This window comes from Callorhinchus milii, unplaced genomic scaffold, assembly GCF_018977255.1.
Source record: "Callorhinchus milii isolate IMCB2004 unplaced genomic scaffold, IMCB_Cmil_1.0 Scaffold9, whole genome shotgun sequence".
Taxonomy (NCBI): Eukaryota; Metazoa; Chordata; class Chondrichthyes; order Chimaeriformes; family Callorhinchidae; genus Callorhinchus; species Callorhinchus milii.
Window position 1 is genome coordinate 16,877,447 of NW_024704750.1, and position 26,589 is coordinate 16,904,035.

The 26,589-nt window shown below is 41.0% G+C and overlaps 1 protein-coding gene across 4 annotated transcripts in view; it reads left to right on the forward strand.

Annotated features, from left to right (window-relative positions):
• sipa1l1 (signal-induced proliferation-associated 1 like 1) overlaps positions 1–26,589 on the forward strand; it is a 163,803-nt gene that overhangs the window by 19,960 nt on the left and 117,254 nt on the right. For 2 of the 4 annotated variants that reach the window (XM_007893254.2, XM_042337969.1), the window contains exon 2: positions 23,270–23,356. The gene's annotated coding sequence lies outside the window, so the exon portion shown is untranslated. The remainder of the gene's footprint in view (positions 1–23,269; positions 23,357–26,589) is intronic. The other 2 variants (XM_007893253.2, XM_007893255.2) reach the window with 1 other exon arrangement.

Sequence of the window (26,589 nt, forward strand, 5' to 3'; positions counted from 1 at the left end):
ATGCACTGACACACCAGAGACTAGTGGAATTCAACCTTCTGTCAGACATGTTAGAGTTTAGTCTACTTTAGCTTTACTTTGGGTGTGTGGGCAATGCAGTAAATTGACATGGCCTCCAAAATGATTGACACCGGATCTCGTGGTGAGGCGATCCCCATGGCTGCCAGTTTGTCACCTGTGCACCAGTCAGTCTCTTCTGCATTGATATGGCATAACCTTTTCCACCGCCACTATTTCTGAAGTGGCAGATTATGATTGGAGTCTTGTACCGCAAGCGAGAGCACCCGGGTTTGATTCCCGGCAGGGCGAACCCATAGGCAAGTTTTCTTACTCCACATGCTTTTGTTTATCCAGCAGTAAGCAGGAACCCGGTTGATAGTCGATTGGCGGATTGCTCTCTGGGGGTAATAATTCCCTTTGAAAAATAATAATAATAATTTGATCCCGCAATCCACAACTATTTGTGAGACACTGCTGTGCGCAATTGACTGCCGCCTTTCGCCCATAATTCACTTTATAGTATATTCTGTAAATAGATGCTCAACGACTTGATGAGGTGCTGTATCAAATGCAAGGATTATTATTCTGATTTGTCATTACGCAAAAACTGACAGCAAGACCACATCTTTATTGCCTCTCTGTTTTGAGAGTTCTCCGTCTTTCCTGAACTTTACTGAGGAATTTGGTGTGATCTGGTGTTCAGCGTTGCTTTCTTTTTTTTGAGCCTGTTGTTCAGCTCGACTTATTCGGGAGCATTCTCACCAAAGGTCAGAGGGTTGTAGGTTCAGGACCCATGGAACATGAGCTCACAGTCCAAGTTGACATTTGTCCACCCTGGGGGAGTGCGGTATTGTTGGAGGCACCATCTTGCATATAAGATATTAAACTGAAACTCTGTCTGCCTGCCTGTTCTTGAGTTTTCAATTTTAAATAAAAATCCATGTGATTGAAAAATCCATGTGATTATTTAAAAAAGACAATTCTTATGGTGTCCCAGCCAACAACCCTTCAGAGAAATGCGTCATTCACCTCATGCTTGTTTGCAGACTTTGCAGACTCTTGATAATACACAAATGCTCCATTTGTCTGAAAAAAAGTTGTTAGATTTTGATAGTAATTCACCTGTGAAGTGCCCTGAGACAATTTGATGTGAGAAGGTGCTATAAAAGGCAACATCTCACTTTTCTGATACTTTTGCAAATTGGTTTGAAAAGAAAACAAGTGTCAGAGGCTTTCTTCCCATTGTGTGGAGCAGCAATGCAGGAATCGTCTGCCATCTGTTCCAGGATTCTCAAACAAATTAAAAAAAGAAAACCAGGGTTTGAGATTTCACGACTATGGAGAAACGTGAAATGTATTAGCTGTTTTCTGTGTTGTGTACGTGTGTGATATTATGAGGTTGTTAAAAAAAACCTCTTATCGTTTTGAGCTTTTGTTGTGCTGCTTAGTGCAAGGGTTCTCTGTGGTGTGTGATTTCACATTTACAGCACTCTGTGGCCACGTTAAGTGCCCCCAGGTGGGGTTGTACCATAGGCCATTTGTTCTGCCTCAGCGAATGCATTTTGACCCCAACTTCAGAAACCCTTGGGGTGTGAATTGCTGCTTTAATGCTAGCTTGTGGCAAATCACAAGTATTTTATGCTGTGGATCTAAAGTAGGAGTGTGGTTGGTACTGAAAGCCTTTCAAGTGGGACTGATGGGCCTGGCCGAATGAGGAGATTCACCAGTCGTCAAACAATAGATGTCAAGCAGTTTTGCACAAAATATGCCCTGTACAGTAAACCTCACACAAGTCTTAGCTTTTATAAATCGTATAAACGCCCAAGTTGTACATTCATCTGTGTCCCATTCAGTTTCATATCAAAACCACTTGATTTCTTTACACTAGTTCTATTACTCACCTCCTAGCTCATGATGCAGTTCCCCTCTTGTCCATTACTCCTGTGCTTATGTCGTCCTGTCCCATCGATGCATGTGTACTTGCTGGCTGGCTGCATTGAAACGCGGGAATCATAGCCTTCATTCGTTGACGCACGTGCAGAAGAACTTCATTTCCCGTGATTTAATCAGATTCCAACCTTTGCCAGTAAGAGCGCATGCGGGCGAAGACGCATTGAATCGCGTGAAATATAGTCTTAACTCATCACTGGATGCGCTGCTTACCGCCTGCATTAACGAATTACCCCATGCGCAGTACAAATTATTGATTAAATCAGATTTTCTCCCACTTCTACAGTTTGCATGCAGCTCTGACTTCACATAAGTCATATTAAATGTTATGGTCCCGACTGATACGACTCTTATGAGCTTTGCTGTACCTATACCTGCCATTGCAAGTACACCTTCCTTTTTATGCCCGTTCACCTACACAGTGACTCTGTTCATCGCTCTGACATTAGTTAATGGTTTCTCACTTGTGGTTAACAATGTTGTCAGTTCCACAAATCCTCTACTCATTATTGACCTTTTTATGATCCCACACATGTGAGTGACCCTTTTACATGCTGGATCATTGTCTCTATGCAGCAGCTTCTGTACATAATTTTAAAAAAGCTTTTGCTGCTGTCCACAGAGAGAGCAAAGCAAAAGTTACCAAATCTAATGGCTGTTAAGAATTCCTATTGTACTAAAGCAGCTTCCACACATCACCAGGACAGCTCCAGATTGTGCAGCGGAAAGTGATGGGAAGATCACTATATGTTGGAGCATCCTGTGTCCCTCCCATGTTATGGAAAACGTTTAACTCCATTGCGACCTCAGGCCATGTCTCTGCGTGTTATTTTCTTCCATCTATCTTCTGAAGAAAGCTGACTTAAGCACAGTCCTAAGAGCTGCTTGTCATTGATGCAGACCGTGATACAGTCAGTGCCTGGCTTATCCTTGCTTTATGCATGTCAAGAAGTATGATTGAATGGGTGTTCCATTAGCCTTCTAATGCTTCTTGCACAGGAGAGGTAAGTTACCCTGACATTGCTTACCTTGCACTATGGCTCAATGGCCGTGTGACGACAAGACAAGTTGTAACCGGTTCAAGTGGCGCATTGTGATCCAGCTGCTGTGGGAAATTTCTGTAAGATTGCTTCACCAGGCGGGTTTCACCAGGGAGTGGTGTGTGTGTGTGTGTGTGTGTGCGTGGATTATAAACGGACATTGCCCAATGGCTCAGCGGTTCCCATTCCTTTTCTTAGCCATAATCGGGCAATCTTTGTGGTGAATGTACAGTAGTCTGCTGAGGCTCACGATCAGTTAGCACATTCCTGTGTTAACGTGAGCGGTTGGTAGCCTTTACGACGAGACCTCACTTGCAGCAGCAAAAGGGAGCCAGCCACGTGAAGGGCTGATTTAGCTTCTGATTGACGGTGTAAGTGTGTGTGTGTGTGTGTGTGTTTGTGTTTTTTCAAAGCGAGCGACGTCATCTTCTCAGAGAAATATCCCCTTTTTCCTTACTGCCCCCGCCCCCCATCACCGAAAGACAGTGACTCATTATTATTCCACAAAACTTCTAGTACCTCGCCCCAGTGTGTTAATTTTTCATGCTGAGATCATTTAGGCAGGTGGTTCACATCATTTGCTCCTGATTAATAACCAGTGCCCCCTCCTCCCCACCCACCCCCGCTTCACAGGGCACGGTCAGACGCCGAGCAGGGGAGAGAGGCGTCATAGAATATAATAATAATAATAATCCTTGCATTTGATATAGCACGTTTCACGTCTTCCAGACATCTCAAAGTGCTTCACAGAATATGCTGCAATGTGAATTGACTGTATATTTGTGGGCGAAACGCGGCAGCCAATTGCGCACAGCAATGTCCCACAAATAGTCGTGGATTGAAAATGACCAATTTATTATTTTGTTTTTTGGAGGGATTATTATTAGGCGTGTGGAGTAAGGAAACTTGCCCAAGGTTTCACCCTGCCTGGAATTGAACCCAGGTGTCTCGCTTGCAAGACGAGTGCTCTAACCACTGAGCTACAGGACTCCAATATACTGTAAAGTGCAATGACTGTGCGTTTTGTGGGTGAAACATCACTGTGATGTCCAGTGAAGACTGAGGATTGGTTGGGCTCTGCCGTGGTGCTTTGAGTGCTTAGCCCAGTGAGTCGCAGAACAGGCACTTTGGTGAGGTTGGTGGGCTTCCAGTGTCCGTGGAGTCTCCCCATGAGTCACTGCCTGCAGGAGGGGTTGGGGAAATATAATGGTTGTGTTACCAGGTAAGAGGCTGAAACCAAATAGGCAGAAGCAACTCACAGATTCAGTATAAATGTCAGCTTGAAGGTTTTTTTTAAAAAAGAAATTACATTAATAATAATAATAATTCTTGAATTTGACATAGTGCTTTTCACCTCTTCTAGACGTCTCAAAGCGCTTCACAGAATATACTGTAAAGTGAATTGACTGCATTTTTGTGGGCAAAACGCAGCAGCCAATTGCGCACAGCAGCGTCCCACAAACAGTCGTGGATTGAAGTGACCAAATTATTGGGTTTTTTTTCTTGAGGGATTATTTATCAGGCATGTGGAATAAGTAAACTTGTCCAGGGTTTTGCCCTTAATAACATTAATAAATGCTAAGGAGTTTATTGACCTTTAGAGAGATTCAGTTTCATTATGAAGTAACAATCTAATACGCCTATTTTAACACAAAATACTTGATCAGTCATAAGCAACTAATCCTTTTTTGATTTACTAGTCAGAGCAATACACATATATAAAGCAATTTTTGTGGGCAAAAAGCAATAATACATCCATTACAGAATTCTCATGTAGTTTTAATGCAAAGCACAGTCTTGCAGTAGAGTAATGGAAGTTAGGTAAACCATGGAAAGCAACATACTATAGGGTGGATTAGGTGGAGTTGTGTTTCCTTCTTCCTTGTCTTAGCTTATTCAATTTCATCACGTTTTTCTTCAGGAAAAGCTACCTTGTTACTGGGGTTTCCGGTCTGGGTTCAATCCATTACTCTGCACTTATTTTAAAGGGGAAGAAAGGTGTATTCTTTTCCTAGTTATTTTTAAAAAAAGTTTCCATTTGGAATTGTTAATTCGCCACAATTTAGAAGCCATTGTGTTTGGAAATAAAAAGTTTGTAAATATAATAATAATAATCCTTGCATTTGATTTAATGCTTGGCCCTTCAAGGTGGGATCAGGTGGCCCTTGAAGATCCCACAGCATCATTCAAAGAGAATGGAATTTCTTGTTATTCACTTCATTGCTGTTTTTTGCGACATTGCTGCGTGCGAATTGGCTGCGATGTTTGCCTGTATTATACAGACCTTCACTTTACAATACATTCTGTGAAGAGTTTTGAGGTGTCCCCCGATGTGACAGATGCTAAATTATGCAAGGATTATTCTTAATTATTATAATTATATAATAAATATTATTATAATTATGACTATTTTCACCCATAAAATATACACTTAAATATATTTTGTGAAGCACTTTGAGACGTCTCAATGACATGATACAGCGCTATATCAAATGCAAGTATTATTATTATGTCTTTACACATCGTGCTGGCAGCTGAACAGCCTCTGTATCATTTTTATAACTCTTTTTATAACTCTTCCCCCTAGTGCTGTTCTGCACTAACCCATTTGACAAGACCTTGATGGGCAGGAAATTGACACCTCAGTATTGGACGCACAGTATTGGAGTGTCAGAGGGTTCTACTGTTATCACAGATTGTGGCGTTTTAATATGGAGATAAACATTTGCACCCACCCTCCATATTCAGAGCAACGAGGACTGGACCCAGCATGTGTTTATAGCCAGCATTCTTTTGAAAAAGACTACAACTCTAACTTGTCTCCCATCCACCCCCCCCACCTCCCCCTGGAATGTCACCCCAATGACTGATCTTTCTTGCACGCCGCACAGACATGAAATTAGTAATGTTGGGTGTGCTTAATGCTTGCAATTTTTATTTCTTTGTAAGCATATGGGGTTCTAACTGCACCTTTAAATGTTTAGAAGTCACTGTGTTATAGCATAATTGTGTTATAGCATAATTGCTCTGATGCCCCAAAGTGACCTTCCTCTCTCTCCCTCTCTTTTTTTCTTACTTAACCCCCCACCCCCCCCTTTCAACTGTTTCGATAAGCAGTGTGTGCAATTCTGACCAAGCCGCTATTGAATATTTTTAATGCACGATCTGATTGGGTTTTCCTGCCAGGTTTTTGTTTTCAGGGACTGAAAATAGAACCAATCTCAAAGTGTGGAGTGGTGACTGAAAATTATTGTGTGAAAAAATTCATGCTGTATTTTTTTTAAAAAACCCAACAATAAGAGCAAAAATAAAGTAAGATTAAAGTACTGCTAGACAGGCGTGTGGAGTGAGGAAACTAGGGTTTCGCCCAGCCTGGGAATTGAACCAGGGTCCTCTGGCTTGCGAGTCGAGCCACTAACCACTATGCTATGTCACTTCCATTTTTAGCAAACATTTTTTGTGTTAAATATTATCTAATTTTCTGGTTGTCCGAATTTTGACAGGGAGAAAAATAGACTCTCGGAAAGGCCTGAAAAATACCCTTTTATTTAATTTTTATTTTATCAATTGAAAAACTGGCTTCGATCGTCCCTGAAGATATTGCTATTCCCAATGGCCTGCTGGGAGCACACCCATGCCATTGTTTTTTTTTCCCCCCCTCTTTGTGCTGTGACTGACGGTGAACTTTTAGCTCCTATCATAATTCACCTGCGCTGTTCGTAGGAGTCTGGTCTGCATTTGTAACAGTAGCTCTGAAAGATTGACATGGAAAAATCCTGAATCAATTTTTTTCTGAATCCTACAAAGGTTTCCTTTTTCGTTCTTTTCTCCCCCATACACCCACACACTACTCTTGAGTTTAATGCTTTTAAGTGCTTGTGGAATCGACAGTCACTGTGTACAATGTATTCTGCAGAAAGGCCCATCTTTTGTGCAGAATTGCTCATTGGCATAATTTTAAGAGTTTTTAGAAAAACAAATGATATTCCTTTTGTGCGCTTTAAACGAACACACTTAAGAGGAATCGCAGCATCCAGTGAGTTGGAATGCCTACTCTGCCCAGATTACAGACTTTTTATGGTGTTTGGATAACCGCAATAATTGCTCCAAGATGGTATTTTGCATTTTTAATGCCAATTAGCATATAGTTCTTAAACAAAATGCATGCGTTGGTGTTTATTTATAAATATATATAATCTATGAGAGAGAGAGAAAAGAGGTGGAACACATGTTCATTTTCCTCCCTCGGCCTCTTGTGTAAAAAAAAAAGCTCACAAATTAAGAGCACTGATTGTGGGCTTGTCTTGCTCGTGCTGTTATCGAGTACTTTCTGCCTTTATTTTTTAATGGGAAGGAGGCAAAGAGAGGAAAAACACTGTGCTGTCTACCCTGCATAATATTCACCAAGCTGATGACTCATGACTTTGATGGCACCTCTGGAATAGTCTGTGTCTAAAGTACTTTCCAGGCTTTTGAAAAGCATTGTGGGTTTTGTGTCTGCATTGGAGCAGTGAGAAGATGCACGTACATTATCGTTTGAGCCATTGATTTAGCAAAAAAACGCGATTTTTCTGTTAGTGCACGTAGAATTGCATAGAATGATATGGCACAGAAACAGCCAGTTGGCTCAACTAATCCATGCTGGTGTTTATACTCCATGTGAGCATATACTCCTCCTAATCCCCTCTATTCCCTTCTCCCTCATTTATGCGCATCAAGTTTCTGCTGAAATATGTTAATGCTTTTTGTTTCAACCGCAATCCCTGGCAGTGAGTGCCACATCCTCACCACCCTCTGCTAAAGACGTTCTTCCTAAACTCCCTTTGAGATCTGATACTAGCTTTCTTTTAATAATAATAATCCTTGCATTTGATATAGCGCTTTATCATGTCTTCTAGACATCTCAAAGTGCTTCGCATAATATACTGTAAAGTGAATTGACTGTATTTTGTGAGCGAAATGTTGCCAACAAATGGAAACAGTGTCGACACACCTGCAAAGTTTCACATTCAAAACTATTTTTAAAGCACAGTTTCATTTATAAACTGAATGTAATGAGGTATTGTAGACTCCATAGACTTCAAAATGGAACTTATAGTGTAATGATGCGCTGCTATGTTTATTGCTCCACGTTAGTCTATTTAGTTTGTTACTCAGATTAAATCTATTCAGCGCAACTCTGCAATATTATACAGATTGCCTAATTTTATGACTGTCTGGCAGCCTTTGTTTGCATTTTACACTTCAGTGCTGTTTAGCTTAGAGGTGTATTGCACGAGTAATACTGCCTCCCAGATAGGGTAGCGTTTTAGCGTTTTTTTTTAAAATGGAAGAGTTGTGTAATACTGGCTTTTTCTGACTGTAGAAATGAAATAAGGTCCGTCATACGGGGCTGCTATTGACCTTGGACCTCCAAGCACAGGAGCCTTGGGTAAATGAATGACCTGTTGCTATGCTACTGGATCTTGCTGACTGGTAGTGTAGGTGGGGTCAATGGGTCCTCTTGTTCAGAGGGGGAAAGGCTGCACTAATGTGAGCGAATGAAACCTGCGGTCAGGTCAGCATGGTGACATTTCTGTGCTTACACTGCAATGTTGCAGAGGTCAATCTGCGACTGATTCATTTCACAATGAGCGCTGCTTATTTGTTCAAAGCCCACAAGGGGATGGATGCCTTAATGGAGAGTACATATTTGAGAAAAGCCAGGATCAATGTTTGAGGCGCAGAAGAGGGGAGTTCCCCAAAGTGCAGCCTTGATAAATGCAAAGAGAGAAGCAGAAAGGCGTGTGCTCATCCCACATTTTCCTTTTTAAAATAAAGTTTTCATATATTCCTATGACAAATAAAATCTTTCTCAACTCTTCTCCTCTTCCCCCTCCCCACCAAGCTCTCCAGGGGTAATAATCCCCTCAAAAATATATGCTCACCCAATCCAAGGCTGTTTGTGCGACACTGCCTGTGCGCAATTGATCCTGGGACTTTCTGGCTGGGTCTTGTGGCTGGTTCACACTATGTAGTGGCTTCACTAACTGCCCCCTTGAAAGCTTAGAGGAACATCTCAAATTAAAACGTGGACGGGGATGTGTCTTGTTAAGTCATTCACATTGGTGATGTAATTCTAAATTATCCTTGGATTTGACATAGTGCCTTATCGTGTCTGACAGCGCTTCACAGAACATGTTGTAAAGTGGATTTATTGGGAATTTAGTGTGTATTTTGTGGGCGAAATACGGCAGCCAATGTCCCACAAGCTTGCAAAGTATCGAAGTTTGGGAGGTTTTCAGCTGGGTTCAGTCAGGCTGCTAAGTTAAAAGGAACGATAGGTAACAAATAGGTTACCCATTTGCTACTTTCCTTATTTGGAAAAAGTTAGTCCCAAGATGTTCCATTGACTGCACTGCTTTTCGGCAGTGCCGTCATTCACCATCTGTGCTGTTATCATCTCTTTGATGAGAACAAAATGCTTTGGACACTTTATGGTAAATAAGTAAGCAATTATTATGTGTTTATTTGATGGAGAATGCTCATAGTTGGTCTGCTGATCTGTTGAAAACAGGACTTGGTCAGCATGCATTAGAAGCACCAGTGTTTCATGCATTCTCTCATCTGAAGAAGATTTAGAGATTGAAACAAACTTGTTCCTTGAATGCGACGTTAAACTAATTTCCAGTTTGTGTCCTGATCTCAAGTTCCACCTGTTTCAGTCATTAAATACCAACTAAGGAAATACTTCCTGGTATCTTTCCTTCACAACCCTAACCTGAGGCTGTGTCGTCTTGTTCCGCTGCTTTATGAAGCAGGTGAAAATATTCTTCCAGGTTTACTTTCTTGATGGCATTTAGCATTTTGTGTACCTCCTCAGGTCCCTTTTGAGACATCTGACGAGAACCTTGGCAAGCTTGAGCATGATCTCAGGGGGATGTCCATGGATCAGGGATATGTTAAAGATCTCATGTGGAGTCCCATAGCATAGTGGTTAGCACACTTGTCTCGCAAGTGAGAGAACCCGAATTCAATTCCTGGACGGGGTCAAACCTTGGGCAAGTTTCCTTACTCAACAACAACAACTTGGATTTATATAGCGCCCTCCACGCCAGACGGCGTCTCAGAGCGCTTTACAGTTTAGGATCCCGGGACCGAGCCAGGGGGAGGGGTGGGAAGGTGACCTCTGTTCACCAAATAGCAAGTAGGAACCTGTTGTTCGTCGATTGGTAGATCAGTTTCCGAGGGTAATGGTCCCTTAAAAAAACTCACTCAATCCATCACTGTTTGTGGGACACTGCTGTGTACAATTGGCTGCTGTCCAGCGCCTTGGGACGTCCTCCCGACGTGAAAGGCGCTCTATAAATGGAATGTTGTTGTTGTTGTTGCTGTATTTGGCCCACAAAATACACAGTCAATCCATTTTATAGTATATTCTGTGAAGCGCTTTGAGACGTCTCAACAAAGTGATAAGGTGCTATATCAAATGCAAGGATTATTATGGTACTTATCGATCAAAAACTGGGAGTTCTCACAAACCTTTCTCTTTCTCGCCCCCCCCCCCCCCCCCCACCAATTTACTTGGTTATTCAAACCATTCCTGATTGCATGAGTACTTTAATTTCAAAGTACTCAGGATCAAACACAAATAGAGGAAAGTGGAGTGCCATCAGCTATAAGTAATGATACTGATTTATTTTTTTTAAATTGCATAGATAAACCTGTAATCATTAAAGCCAGTTCTCCTCCTTGCTTATATTCAGTTATTTTCATGTTTTTTTTTAGGTGGGTCAATACTTCCCTTTTCTCTCTCAAATCCACATCCCTTCCCCCATCACCTGTGTAGTCTAGAACAATAGGTTGAAAACATCTTTAATTTGAAGATTACTTTAATAGATAGCTTGAAGGGACTGTTGAGTATGATCTGTGATTTGGGACAGGTTAGCTTGCGTCTTTAGAAAAAGGAAGCTGTCTAGGAAAATTTACTGTATTGCTCTATTTTAGATCTATCTCCCTTTGTCTCTTGGAGGTATTCGAGAACATAGAGGGAGCGGGATTAGCTGATGGTGAGTGTCCATAGTTCACAAGAAGCCATGTGTAAAACCTCTTTCATGTTAATGGTACATAGTGAAAGCTGATTAAACTAAATTATCAAATAAGCCAGGCTGCAGCTCTGAAGACTAGTTTGCAGTTTAACCGAAGTCTACTGATTGCTTTATGTGCAATATATATTGCGAAATGGCCTATAATTTAGTTAACTTAAAAATCAATGGCTTCTATTCTATTGGCCTGTGACACCAAGTCTGTAGACCAAGGCAGCATAAAGGATTACGAGCTTGGTATTCTGTGAAGCGCTTTGAGACGTCTCAATGACATGACAAGGCACTATATCAAATGCAAGGATTATTATTTTTATTATTATTGTCCCCTTTTTTTGGCTAGAAGCACATGGAAAGGAGGAGTTGTGATTCTAACCTAATGCCAAGACTTCTTAAGAATGCTTTAATCAATCGTGTGTTTCTCTGATACATCTCAATGATCCTTTCAAAGAGAGAGCTCCAGGAACCTTTCATCCTTTCTTGTAAATCTATGTTCATCGATATGTAATGGAAGTCCTTTTCCCTGCACCTCAATCCACGACTGTGGGACACTGCCGTGTGCAATTGGTTGCCAGGTTTTGCCCACAAACTACACAGTCAATCCGCTTTACAATATATATTCTGTGAAGCGCTTTGAGACGTCTCATGACGTGATGAGGCGCTTTATCAAGTGCAAGGATTATTATTATTCCTTTGAATTATAATAATCATTTGTTTGGAGTTTTTTAATATAGATACCTCTTGTCTTAAGGCACCTTATTTATTATACAACTAAATCAGAGCAGATATTGTCAGTAAGAGTTTGAATCTAGCTCAAATCTGTGCTGACTTTCCACATTGCCATGGTTATGGAAGGGAAATCCAGATAGGGTTCCTGCTCCTAGTGCCTATATTGGTGGTGCGCATCTGTGACAGCAGAGTGGGCAGAGGTTGAGCCTTGCTGTGACCACCTCAACTGTTGAATGCTCTACTGACGATCGCTTCCAAGGCTCATACATTTAACAGTGCCCTGAGGGCAGGCTACTGGAGTGCACCTTAGCAGTGAAGGGCAGACTAGGAGCAGAGAGCCATATACTAATTGGGGGGGAAAATAATTGGACATTTTTTAAAAAAAAACATATTTTAAAAAACATTTTTAAAAAAACATAAGGATCAAGTTCTTATTAATCTCTTATCATGGAAATGAGAATGCAATCTTTGGGGTCATTTGTCTTCGAGTGGTATATTGATTTGTTTTTAGGCCAAATTAATCTGGGAAGTGTGATCCAATTATTTTCAGGCTACTCATATAACCAGATCATCTTACTCTTTATGGATTTGCTGCAACTTGATTTCTTTAGCATTGAGCTGTTGCTCGCATGCCGGGCCCACTGACCTTGTATCTGGTCCAGTTCCTCTCAGGTATGTCTCTCCGAAGGAAACTGTCTGTTAAGGAGAAGTCTTTTACCTGCCCTGGTGGATATGTTCCTGGCAATCAGCAAATCCTTTACTTCAAAGCAGTTAATACCAAATCCATAAACAATTATGTGTTTATTTGATGGAGATCCATTATGTTCTGCTTGATAATCACTCCATTGCAATAAAGTGGGGTTTTAAGACACTCTTTATTCATAGCCTCTTCTGTATTGGAGTCTTAGATTAGTTTCCTTAGACAGCTTTGTGATTATTTGTAGGCTTCTTTCCAGTCTGTTATTAATGAAAACGCAAGATACAAGAATGGCTTTGAACGATCATTTTCTGATGCTCAATACCAGCATCAAAACTTAATTTTGCTCTTAAACACTATTATAATAATAATTCTTGCATTTTATATAGTGCCTCATGTTGAAATGTTGCAAAGAGTTTTACACTAATTATTAATGGGTGTAGAGACTGTTTTTGTAGGCAAATTAGCAGGTAGTTTATAATAATAATCCTTGCATTAGATATAGCGCCTTATCATGTCGTTGAGACAACTCGCAATGCTTCACACAATGAATATACTGTAAAAAATGTAATATACTGTAAAGTGAATTTACTGAGTAACTTGCAGCTGAAACATGGCAGCCAATTTGTGGACATGAATGACCCCACAAAGGATAATGAACTGAAGGATTGTTGACCAGGACACTGGGAAAAAGCCAGTTTTCTCTGTTCAAATACTCTCACTGATTCTTTAATATCTTCTGACCAGATAGATGAGAACTCAGTTTACTGTTTTAAATCTGAAGAGAGGCAACTGGGCGTCAGTCTAGACCGGGATCTTAAAGTGCCCAACACGGAACATGAACCTAAAACCATTTGTATTGCATTCCAAAGATTGCCTACTCATTTCCATTGTAAGAGATTAAGCTTTTAAAATGTAACACATCTAACAAGTCATATTTTGCTGTTCTTTAAGCTCTATACCTACCAAACTGAAGCTGGGTTTAAGTGTAGGTAGTTATTCTTTTATTTGCCAATTTTTGATGTTCGTTGATGTGGTTGTGGAATATGCTTATGGAACGAAGGGAATCTTTTGTTTTATTCTGCCTTATCATATAGTTGTCTCAACGAGATTCACAGGAATGACCTATCAAGTGTACTGCCAGGTTTTTGTAGGCAAACACAGCGGCCACTTTCACACAGCAAGGTCCCACAAATGGGCAGGAGGTGAAACTGGTGAATCCAGAATCATCAAATAATGTGGGAACTGATTCTCCTTCAGTCGTCTGGAGGTTCAGTGGTGATCATCGTTGTAAGGCAATACATTTATTGAGTGCAGCTGAGTTGATGTTCCTTAGCACGTTGGATTTTTTTAAAAATAGACCTGACCATCGAATCGTTGTTCATCCACCCTTTTTTTTTGACATAGCTTGGATGTTTTTCTGAAGGAATGAGGAATATAGTAAGATCGCTTCCCTTCGATATGGTCTTTGAAGTCTATTCTTAACAAAGATTGCATGGTTTTCACGTACCAGCATACACAATTCCAAAAGCAGAGAGTATCTGGTTCCTCTCTTACTTTCAACCCCTTCCCCTTGTCCAGTTCGATGTGTCTAACGTGTGAGAACAGATTTTATACAACAGCGATAACAAATTGCATTTATATATTTGCATTTATATAGCGCCTTTCTCGTCAGGAGGACGTCCCAAGTCTTATTCAAAAGAGATAAGACCAACATCACTTTTTGTTGAATGCGACAGAACAGTAAAATGTTTGTGTAACTGGTCATTTTCATTTCACACATCATTTTTTTTCACCAAAAAAAGTTTAACCATAAACTTATTGATAAGAACAAATCAAAAGGAAATTACTCCAGTGTTGCATGTTTTCATTTCCTGCCAGCTTAGTGTTTGAATGTGGTTATTATAAGCTGCCTATAGGTTCACACTTTAAGTAATTTTAGGATGAAATGTTTCCTCCCCTGAGGGGAAAGGGATCCAGGGTGGATTAATCCCTTCATTTGAATGTCAAGCTGTGACATCTGGATAATAAAACACTGAGTCAGTTTTCAAAAATCAAATTTCTAACAACTTGCCATAGTGACAATTTAATTACTTCTCATATCTGACCCTTTGCCAGCTCTTTCCTCAGTCAAACTGTGCTGTCGTTTCAGGCCTCATTTTTCTGCAACCGTGAAACTGATAATTCCTTTGCGTGTGTGTGTGTGTGTGTTCTAATGCTGTGAATCACTTGGCTGCCCACACCCTTCCTATTTGCAGGGATTAGTTTCTCTGAGGATTGTATGCTTGCATTCCTCATCTTCCAAGCAGTATTTGGTAGGGGTTTAACCCTGTGAAGTTTTTGTTGAGATCTTTTTCAATATGCTTTCCTTTCGTGTGTACTCACAATGTCTCTCTCTCTCTTTCCTTCTCTTCCCCACCCCCGCTCCTCATTCCTCCCGGTTCCTCTATGATCTTACCCAAGCATCCACTCTTCACGTGTCTTCCAGCGCCTTGGGTTGTCCTCCTGACGTGAAAGGCACTATACAAATGTAATTTGTTGTTGTCTCGGTGTGACTATTTACCTCTCTTATTTATTGGGTCCTCTTGCTCAAGTGAGAGGACCCAGGTTCTAGTCCTGGATAATTTTCTTTACTTCACACACCACTGTTTACCTAGCAGTAAATAGGAACCTGGTTGTTGGTTGATTGGTGGATGGCTTTTCCGGGGGTAATGATCCCTTCAAAAAAAGAATAATAATTTGGTCACTCAATCCACGACTGTTTGTGGGACACTGCTGTGCACAATTGGCTGCTGCGTTTCGACCACAAAATATACAGTCAATTCACTTTACAGTATATTCTGCAAAGCTCTTTGAGACATCTCGAAGATGTGATAAGACGCTATATCAAATGCAAGGATTATTATTGTATTCAATTAGCCCCAGCCTTCCAATACTGCTTGGAAGATGAGGAATGCAAGGGGGGAGTTGTCTTCCTGTGTGTGTGTGGCCATTGGAAAGAGCTCAGGCTCGGCTATGATGCCACCAAGGCTCACGCACAACCAGTGGTCAATTGGGCAAGGGAAACATTGATGACAACCAGCACCCAATGCAACTGTGTTCCAGCAAACATTCAGAAAAATTGGACCCATTAAGTTTGGAAAAACAATAAATAAATTGACATTCATATTGTGCCTTTCACGAGGGGAGGATGACAAACAAAAAACGATCTCTTCCACCTACACCCAACGATGGTGCTCATTTCCTAACCACTTCCCGTGAATCAGAGCAGGGGCAAGAAGATAAAGCAACAGGGATTGGCATCTCTGAGAGACCAATAGTCTCAACATGAGCAACAGCTGAAAATGACACCACAGTGTACGTGGGGGCAAATGTCGCCTGTCTCCGGGCCCTTTGAATCCAAGTGTTTTACTATCTATCTGCAGAATGTAAACTCCCCTAAAACAAAAAAGGACGAGAATGGAAAGAAATCTACATTCACTTCAGTCCCACAATACAGGACAGTGACCCTAACATTAGTGGATTTGTCGAGCACACACAAAAGAGACCATCTGAGATAAATTGCTGACAAGATTTCCCCCTCCCTTATTGTGTCGTTTGGCACCTCACCAATCTTTCCACAAGCAGCACAGTATCTTTGGGCACCTCGCCATCATCCCATAGCAACGCTACCACAACATTTCCACTGAAGCCAGGATATCCTTGGCTTTTTCTGGTGTTTACACACGGATCCTATTGTTAGACGAGGACAATGAAATCCGTGGGCTTCAAAATGATGCACTTGATGATGTTGTTTATAACAAACAACCTATCAGTTGCTTCCACTTCCTGTTTAATTATTTAAACGACTGCTTCCCTTTAGCTTTCTCTCTCTCTCTACCCTCTCCTTCCCCTCCATCCCCAACATGGGCTTGTTACTAGCTGGCTTAAGAATGTGAGATTCAAACGTACCGTCGGTGTGATCCAGCAACACTAATTTAGATAGTGTATATATTTATTTAGTGGAGCACTGCCTCTGTTTTCGAACCCAGGTTCTCTCGCTTGCGAGTGTTCTAACTAATACGCTAATTTAACCTTCCCATGTAACCCTCAGCAAGGTCCTGGTCTGTAATCTGCAGCTCTGTCCACTGCACCATCAGTCCTGTCTTGAACTGGTCGCAACCTTTTTTCGTAATATAAATAATAATGATCCTTGCATTTGATATAGCGCCTTACCACGTCTTCGAGACGTCTCAAAGCGCTTCACCGAATTGTTGTAAAGTGAATTGACTATATTTCGTGGGCAAAACGCGGCAGCCAATTGGGCACAGCAGAGTCCCCACAAACAGCCGTAGATTGCAGTGACCAATTTTCTTATTGTTGTGAGGAGATGAAATAATTAATATTGCGTGTAAAATGACGGTGGAAGTTTGTGTGTTTAAGCACATCAGGAGGCTGTTGTTATGAGTTTCTCTCCTGTGGGGTTGAAGTATGACTGTTGCCTACGTGCTGGAGTGGAGGCTGAAGGCTGCATAATTGGAAGTAACCTCCTCCAGTTCAAACACAAACATTTTATTCACTGAATCAGACTCTCGCTCTGTATTTTTCAAGTGATCTTACTGTGCAGCATAATACAAATTAGCATATGTTTTTGTCTTTTCTTTTCGCAATGCAAAACATTTCTACCCCTGTCAACTACCAACCACTTCAACTGCTATATGGTACCCTGGCGTGATACCCTTCACTAATAAGACTTTGTTTGCTAATTTAGCATAACTTGCAGAATGTGGAATAGGGAAACGTTCCTAAGGTTTCTCTCCACCCGGGAATCAAACCCAGGTCCACTCATTTGTGAGGCGAGTGCTCAAAGCAATATGCTACAGGACTCTGTTATGTCGACAATTAGCACAGATTGGGGAAAGGGAAATTGCAATTTGGGATGTGAGTTTGGATTGCTGTTGGTACTGCGGAATCTGCAGGGTAAATGGGGCAAATTCCCCAGCATCAGTAAGAGCTATTGGCATTGCACAGCCGAGGCTTTCAGACCCCCGGAGGGTTGGTGCGGCTATATTGCGATCGGCTTGTTGGCTAATAATATTTGTACAAAATCAAATTGCTGCTTGGTTAATCCATTCCGAGGTGATTAAACCTGAATCTGTTGATTCTCCTCAGTTTTTTTTTAATCCCTTGGTTTTGAGCCTCTCTGACTACATTTGCTGATGTAATAACTAATAGTGTTTGCTTTTGGTATAGCGCTTTTTACATTAGGAGGTTTTTGCCCCAAAGCGCTTCATGGGATTTACTGCGAAGTGGAATGACTGGTATTTGTGGGCGAATGTGGCAGCTAATTTGTGCACAGCAGTGTCCCACAAACATAAAATGAGTGACCAATTTTATTTTGGAGAATTGTTGGTCAGGACAGTGGGAGAAACTCCTCCCTTCTCTTATTGAATCATACCATGGGATCTTTAAACATTGCCCTGAATAGTGAGACCATACCTCGGTTTAACGCCTCACCCGAAGACGGCACCTCCAACAATACAGCACACCCCCAGCACTGAATCGGATTGTAGGCTTACACTGTGTGAGTTCATTATCCCGATGTGGGTTTGAACCCACAAGTTTCTGGCTCAGAGGCAAGAATGCTACCAACTACCACTGAGCCAGGCTGACCCACAAAGCCGGGTGAATGTGCAGGAGCGAAGAACAATTCCCACGAGTTCTAAATGAACCGAAAATGTGTAAACTTATCAGATGGTGCCCCTAAAGAGTTAACAAAGCTCGTTGCCGACTGCGTATGGTTAGCACACTGCTTGATTTTGCTTAATGACTACCCTGGTCTTCTTTTCTATACAAGCTAATTTGTACAGTCGACTCCACTTCAGTGAGTACTTGATAAGTGGGTAGAATTTGGGAAAACAAACCCCAAAGCATTTTTCTGTCCAGATTTATTGTAGTCAATCCGGTTAACGTGTGTGTGTGAGTAAAACTTTTGCAGACAGCTGTGAGACAGGAATGCTGTTAAGAGCCCTCTCCTTTCCTTCGTACTTATTTTTATTCTTCAAGGTGTTCCAGTTCTCTCCAGTGGAACGTCTCTGTCATACAGTATTACATATTTGCTGAACTCCAATCACAGAAAGGATCATAGGACACAGAAGCTGTTTGAGTAAAAACATTCCATTAGCAGAAATTTGTGAAGATAAGACTGTATTGCTTCTGTGTTTGTACTTCAAGTGCTTTTTATGCATACTGCAGGCCATGGTTAGAAGGTACTGTTTGTGTTGGGTTGAAGGAGCGAGCAGTATTTCATCTTTGTTAGCTGGTTACATTCGTTTCACTGGATAGAAAAACAACTGAAATTAGCTGGTTCTTTGGTATTTGATGATTGAAACAAGGTTGTGATTATGGATGCAAGCATATTTTGTGGTATAATATTTTCAAAAATATTATTGTTGCTGGTTTCTGCTCCCAGCAAGATACAGTTGTAGAAATTGTCACTTCTAACCACACACGCAGGTGGTGGCTTTAGACCAACTTATCATTAATACCTTTTATTGTTTATTTTGTGATGGATGACTGTTTGTGGGACATTGCTGTGCACAGTTGGCTGCCTTGTTTTGCCTACCAAATACACAGTCAATCCACTTTACAATATATTCTGCGAAGCTCTTTGAGGTGAGTCAACGACGTGATGAGGCCTATTATCAAATGCAAGTATTATTATCGTTATTGTTGAACTGAATCGTAATGGGGTCTGTCCACACTCAACTAGCCAGTCTGTCATATACTACAGATCTGATATTGGGGGAGGTGAGTGGTCTTAGCCATACACCCTACAAAGTCCAATCTTTGTATCATTTAAACCCTTCTTGACTGCTCTTTTTCCCCCATCCTTTTACTTTAAGTTGTGATCCTTTACTTGGGTTTCTTAGTGTTAAAAACACCTTGCAGTCCTTCGCACAAGCAACAACGTAAGACTGCCTTTGCCGACAGATGGTTGATACAGTTGAATTCCTTTGTGACTGTCCCTTGTGCTTCTGGGGGTGGGAGATATATGCTTCATTGGCTTCAGTGCAGTGTGAGTATGGTGTTGAGCTATTTCTTACAGTGCAGTATTGTTCAACTGATCAATTACGAGTTAGTAAAACTTGTGCTACCAGTCTTGCCTCAAACTAATCAACTACCTGCGAGAAGTGGATGATCAGTACGGAGTGTTGAGGTTAGGTCAGTACACATAGATGCTGAACTTGGCACATGAAAACTTTTGATTTGTGGGTTTGGAGTCATCGGGGGAAGTCTTATTTCCTGTTTGGTTTGTCCATGTAAATGACATGAATTACTACTGGTTTTTTTATCTGCCCAGTTTGCTGAAGATAGGAATGAGTGGTTTGAATATGAATATTTTCTTTCCCTTCCCTGACGCCCCGTGATCTTGCGTTTACATTTGCACATGAACCATAAACCAAGGTTCTGTCTGCCTGTTTGTTTTGCTCTCTCGTTCTGATGAAAGTTAAAGATCACGTGGCACTATTTGAAAACAGTGGGGAGTTTTTCTAGATGTCCTAGCCAACTATCCGGCAGATTAATTGATCATTCACCCCAGGGCTGTTTGTGAGGCATTGCTGTCAGAATTGGACATCAGGTTTGTTCACAAAAAAAACAGCCTCCACACACTGGGCAATGATTACAACAGCAGCAACTTGCATTTATATAGCGCCAGTCATGCAAGGTAGCGTCCCAGAGCGATTACTGATGTGAGACGTTCTGATGTGATGAGGCACTGTGTAAATTCAAGATTTTTCTTTCTTACGCAAATTCAGAGTGGTAAATAATTAGTTTAAAAGAGCCAACAGAGTTTGCTAAGATAAACTGTTAGCATTTTGACAGTGTCCTGCAACTGTTACGCAGTGGGTTTGCAGTCCTGTTTGAACAGATCGTCTAGATTCGTAGAAATCGAGGTCGTTAGCTTGTCTGAGTATTGTGACTCGCCGTCTGCTCTTTCCACTAATGTCTAGCTGTCTCTGCAAACTCCATTTCCTCAAGTTGATGACGCATTGGAGTTGTGTCAAATCTTTATCAATGTCTCATCTCATCAGTCTTCAGTTAGCTCAGAACTCACTCCAAAATGTGGCAGTTTGTGTAAGATACAGCTCCACGATGATATCATCCCCTTTTTATATTTATTTTTGCTGGGGAAGTAGGGGGAGTGTGTGGACACCTCCTCCTATTGTGTTCAATGTGACATGCACCACAATTTACCAACTTGCTAAGGGCTAATCCTTGTTGTTTTTATGCATGGAATACTTCAATTCAACCATTAATGAAACCTATTTTGCGACAGAACTAATTGTTCCCATTGTAAATAGTTGCACCTAACGGGAGAATATTTGGCTCTGATTATTTCTCATTAATTTTTATTATATAATGTGCCCCTGGCCCCAGAGCTTTCGGCCAAATCTTGCTAGTTAATTTTCACAGTGTTTAGGTTAGCAATAGCTGACTTTCATAAATACAGCACTCCCACAGCACCATTGGGAGTGCATGTTGATAGCCCATGGAAGTAAACACAACCAACCTGTAATTTAACACGTTGCTGTCATAAATAAGGCTCCTTGACATGTTTTTTTCTTCCATAGTAATAGTTTTGATCTTGACATCCAAACAGGCTATATTCCACCGAAGAAATTTGTGCTTCATATCTACAAGTTGTTTAAACCACTCGATTTGATCACAATCTTGTAATCGCTCTCTGTGATCATTCTCCTGCAGACGGGTGTATTTTTGACATTTCATGTAGCACCTTTTAAGCCTTGCTTGTTGGGTTTGGTAACTCGCACAGCTTTTTGTCTCCAGTAATACTGCACCTTCGGAAAATAAATGTAGATTTTGAATGTGCTACGGGTAGAGGGGAATGTGGTATTTTTATGTTAACACATAAGAATTTGCTTGGCAAAAGAAGACCAAGGTCCATCCAGTTTGCCGTCCACCATCCAAAATATGTCCCAAACTATATACGGTATCCCGAGATATTGTCTCCGAACAGAAATCTATCTAATTTGTTCTTGGAAGATCCCACACTTTCTGCTTCCCCCATCTCCCTAGGGAGCCTATTCCATACGTTCACTACTCCCTCACTGAAGTAATGTTTCCATAGATTTTACCTCCCTTCAATCGCAGGCTCTCTGCTTCTGCTGTTCAGTAAGGAGTTTTATGTTGTGGTTACTAAAACACAAGTCGTTCACCATAGTGATATTTATAAATCTGTATCATGTCACTGCCTTACACTGAAATGTTCAGAACTTTTGTATGCCACTCCACCCAGCATGTTGGAGCCATAGAGAGGGTGTGTTACCAGACATGAGTGGTTTGAGGTATGATCAAAAGCTGGAGGAACTGAATTTATTTTTTATTGGAACAGAGAAAGGGAGACCAGATAAAGGTCTGTAAAATTACTTTGGTTTGATAGACTTTTGATAAGAGTTGATGGGGATAAATGACTTCCAATGGTCGGTAAGTCAATGACTGGAGGGCATCAATTTGAGATAATTTTAATTACCAAAGGAGCAAAGGGAGAGAATGGGAGGATTTTGTTTTCCCCCCATGTGAATGAGAATTATGGTCTGTGTTATTCTCACTTATGAGGTTGCTGGAAAGGAATTTCAAGAAGTTGCATTAGGAAGAGGACTTCCAGGCTCCTTTTAATACTTTAAAAGTACAAATGACTAAAATGATAAGTGGCTAGGAAACAGCAGTGAATATGCAGTGCAGATCCCTAGACTTGCAAAGTGTGCGGCAGATTAGTTGTACCAGTTTTAATGTGGGCGTGCTCCACCAGTGATGTTGGTGGTGATGTTGATGATGAACTTTGTATTCAATGTAGTGTCTTACCATGTCGTCGTAAATGTCTCAAAGCTCTTCTTGCAGTTTACTGCACTGGCTGTATTTATAACTGAGCATTGAGGCCAATTAATGCATAGCAATGTCCCACAAACAGTCTTGAAGTGAATGCCCAGTTTTATCTTTGGGATTATCGGCCTGGCCACTGGTAAGAATTCTTCTCAAATTGTGCCATAAGATTTTTAATGTCCACCTGAACAGGAAAAAGAGGATCTTGGTTTATTGTCTTATCTGTAGGACGGACAGACAATGTAGTACCCGTACAAAGTCTAGACCTGGGACTGTGTCCAAGCGACTGACTGCTGTTTGCTGTGCACCTACTGAGGGATCCAGCAAGATCCAGTCGGGATCTGACTGATTATTGCTTGAAAAAAAGCAAAGTCCACAGATATCCAAGTAGTTTCTAACCAGCTTGTGAGTGGCTTGTTTCAGACAGGCCTGCCGTTGGCTCAAAGGTCATTTGTGGTTACTTGAGGCTTCAATTTATTTAGCAAAACCTGCCATTACAGGGTACAGAAACTGTGTTAAATTGTAGAGCAATTGGCAGTGCAGTAATAATAATGGTTGCATTTGATATAGTGCATTATCACATCATTGTTGAGACTTTTCAAAGCGCTTCACGGAATATATTGTTGAGTGAATTGATTGCATTTTGTGGGCGAAGGTGCAGCACTCAGCAATGTCTCACAAACAGTCGTGGATTGAGTGACCAATTTTTCTTTTTTTGGGGGAGGGATTCTTTTTGTAAGGAGTTGGGGCTGCAATGTGTATTGGTAGATTTGAAGGTTGTAAGGACTGTCGGCAATTATTTTACCACATTAATTTTTTGCAAATTTCTGTTATGCACTGAAACCTTTCTTCTCTTAGCTTGCATTGAAATCTGTCCTCTTCCACAGCTCCAGATGTTCTGATTTCATGAAGGCTGAGTCTTGTTGGTGAAACAGACAGTAAGAGCCCTGGAGCAATCCCTAATAACAAGTAAGGTCAGTTTACAATACTCTTTTCTGTAAATCAGCGTGATTGACAGCTTAATAGCTGTGTTCTCAGTTTGAAAATTAATACAAGTTTGCTAGAATCTAATGTTCTAAAAATGTCCTTTGTGACAAAGATTGTAACAGAAAACGTTTCAGGAAACCCTGACTTTTGTGGGCACAACAGATGAATTTATTAGGAAACTCAATAGTTGTAAGATGTCAAATTAATGGTGGATAGGCACAGCGTAAGTGGAATCCTGTAAGGAAAGAAGGCTTCAAACCGTTCTGTAAAGAGAGATTTTAACCTGCGAATATCTGACCCTTTTAACGGAAAAGCTTTTTCTGATCTCGGACTGTTTCTTGCACTTCAGTGTTTTCCCCAAAGTCCATAATAAAAATGTTTTTATTATTATTCATATAATATATATATATACAATATAAATGATTATATTCCCAAAGTCCAATTGGGATCGGACTGGTTATTGCTAAAAAAAGCAAAGTCTGCAGATATCTGCAGATACACACATAAGAACTAAGGAAATGCTCAACTCAATTTGAACTTGTGAGTTGGAAGCATTCAGTCCTGCTACTGAGCTTAGCTGTCCAATTCATTGATTGTTGGGTTTGGTAACTTGCGCAGCTTTTTGTCTCCAGTAATACTGCACCTTCGGAAAATAAGTGTAGATTTTGAATGTGCTACAATTAGACGGGAATGTGGTATTTTTATGTTAAAACATAAGAATTTGCTTGGCAGAAGAAGACCAAGGGCTAATTTACAATTGGAAGTTCTGTAGCAATCCCTAACTTTTATTTTCTAAATGCATCCGAAAATTATCTTAAACAACAGGCACAATACAATTCTATAATAATAATGTTCCTTGCATTGAGACGTCTCAATCGTTGGAAAGTTACAGACACTTATTGTTCGCAAAGAATCCTATCCAAAACGATATGCAAAACACTGGCAACAACGCATGTAATGTAAATTTATGTTATATGCTGTATATAAATGTACTTAAATGAAGCAGAGGGATGGAAAGGGCTGGACAGACAGACGGGCTATATGACTGAAAGCTGAATCCCCATGTTAACAGTAAGCAAACTAGTTTATAGTCTCTGGTTGCATGGTTATTTGTTAAGAAATAAACACATGACCTATTCAAACCTTTGCCACAGAACAGAATAAGATCCCATTCATTCTCACAAAGGTAAGGTGGGAGGCATTTCAAGCGAGGCATGCTGTTAATCCAATGCAATGACAAGTTTGGAATTTACTAATTAAATGCATTCCAGGTGGGATATAGCTCAGTGGTTAGAGCACTCATCTCGCAAGGGAGAGACCTGGGTTTGATTTCCAATAGGGCGAAATGTTGGGCAAGATTCCTTACTCCACACGCCTCTTTTTACCAAGCAGTAAGTAGGAACCCGGTTGTTAGTCGATTGGCGGATCGCTTCACCGGGGATGATAATCCTTAAAAAAAATAATAATTTGGTCACTCAACTCACAAGTGTTTGTGGGACACTGCTGTGCGCAATTGGCTTCCGCGCTTCTCCCACAAATATAGTCAATTCACTTTATGGTATATTCTGTGAAGCTCTTTGAGACATCTAGAAAACGTGATAAGGCACTATATCAAATGCAAGGATTATTAATCTACCCTCCTTGACCTCCACCCTCCCTGATCCCAACCTCCCTCCTTGGGTCCAAATCCCTGACTGTCCTGCGCCTTGGGACGTCTTCCCGACGTGAAAGGTGCTATACAAATGTAATTCTGCATTGTATTATATCTTCCTGAACCTCACCTGGCCCCATTTAAAGTGAATGAGAAGATCACCTGCCTTGTTGTGTTGTTTTGTTTCCAATGCTGCAACAACATAGAAAATGTCACAGTGTCTGATTACGGGAGAAAGGAAAAGGCCAGCGTGAATATTTAAAAGGCCGACTGACTAGTTTGCTTATTCACTTCTATTTACCTCTTTCCTGGAGTTTCTCCAGAGCGAGTGTTGTCTGGATTTAGTGAGTGTATTTCAGTGAACCGACTAATGTCCTGTTGGCCTAATGATCTACTACTTCACCAAATATTATTTTCTGTTTGACTGGTTTGTCCAGAAATAACGGCCTGATATTTAATGCCATAAAACACAGGGCAAGAACTATCGTTCTCCGGTTGTGATAGAACCAAAGTGCTCTGTAATTGCATTTCTAGAGTACATTCAAGTTTTTTAAAAAAACATTGAGCATTTAATGAGAGCAGCAAGATGTGAGGAAATTTAGAGATGACTGAAGAAGCATTTGAGTATTTTTGGGACAGTTTGGAAAACTGGTAGAAAAGTGGGAGGACAGAGTGATTATGGAGTACGGGAACACTGAGGCGTTGTGGCTGAAGAACCAGCCTCCATCGCTGGCTGTGCGACATATGCAGGAAATTGGTTAGAAGAGCAAGGAGTGTGAGCTGATATGTGGGGTCGGAGAAGGCTACACATTATTTTTTTTTGGTCAGCCGAGTGTCTGACACATGCGGAAACCCATCACAGTGCTTAAGAGCATCCAAACCAAACTGAGAATTCCATACATCCCACTTACACATGGAAATTCCAGAGATAGATTGTTGGATTGGACTGCGCACTTTCTCCCTGGAGGGACACATCCTGCTTACCTGCTTGCAGAAAGCATTAGACTCAGGTTGGCGAGAGCCAAACCTTGGGGGTCCCCAGAGTGTGTGTTTGGGTACAGCTGGAGTCTAACCAGCTAAAACCACACAGCTTATACAGGTGGGGTGAAGAGAAGCTACAGATAGATGTAAAAATGAGGTTGGTGATCTCAAGGGGATCTACCATGTCGATAGCTAAAAATAGCCATTTTCTTTTCTACATCTGTAAAATCAGAGAAATTTCCACCTCATCACTTTCTCCCCTCTCGAGGGCAAACTTGCTTGGCACTTGAATGATTTTTGAAACGTCTCTTTCTTCCCCGCCCAAACCAAAGGTGCTCTCTCACGCTGGGTTAAGCTTTGCAAGCAAGAGACCCGAGTTCAATTCCAGGCAGGGCGAAACCTTGGGCAAGTTTCCTTACTCCACACAGAGCCTAATAATAATCCCTCCAAAACAAAAAACAATAATAAATTGGTCATTTTCAATCTACAACTGTTTGTGGGACATTGCTGTGCGCAATTGGCTGCTGCGTTCGCCCACAAATATACAGTCAATTCACTTTACAGTATATTCTTGAAAAGCGCTATATC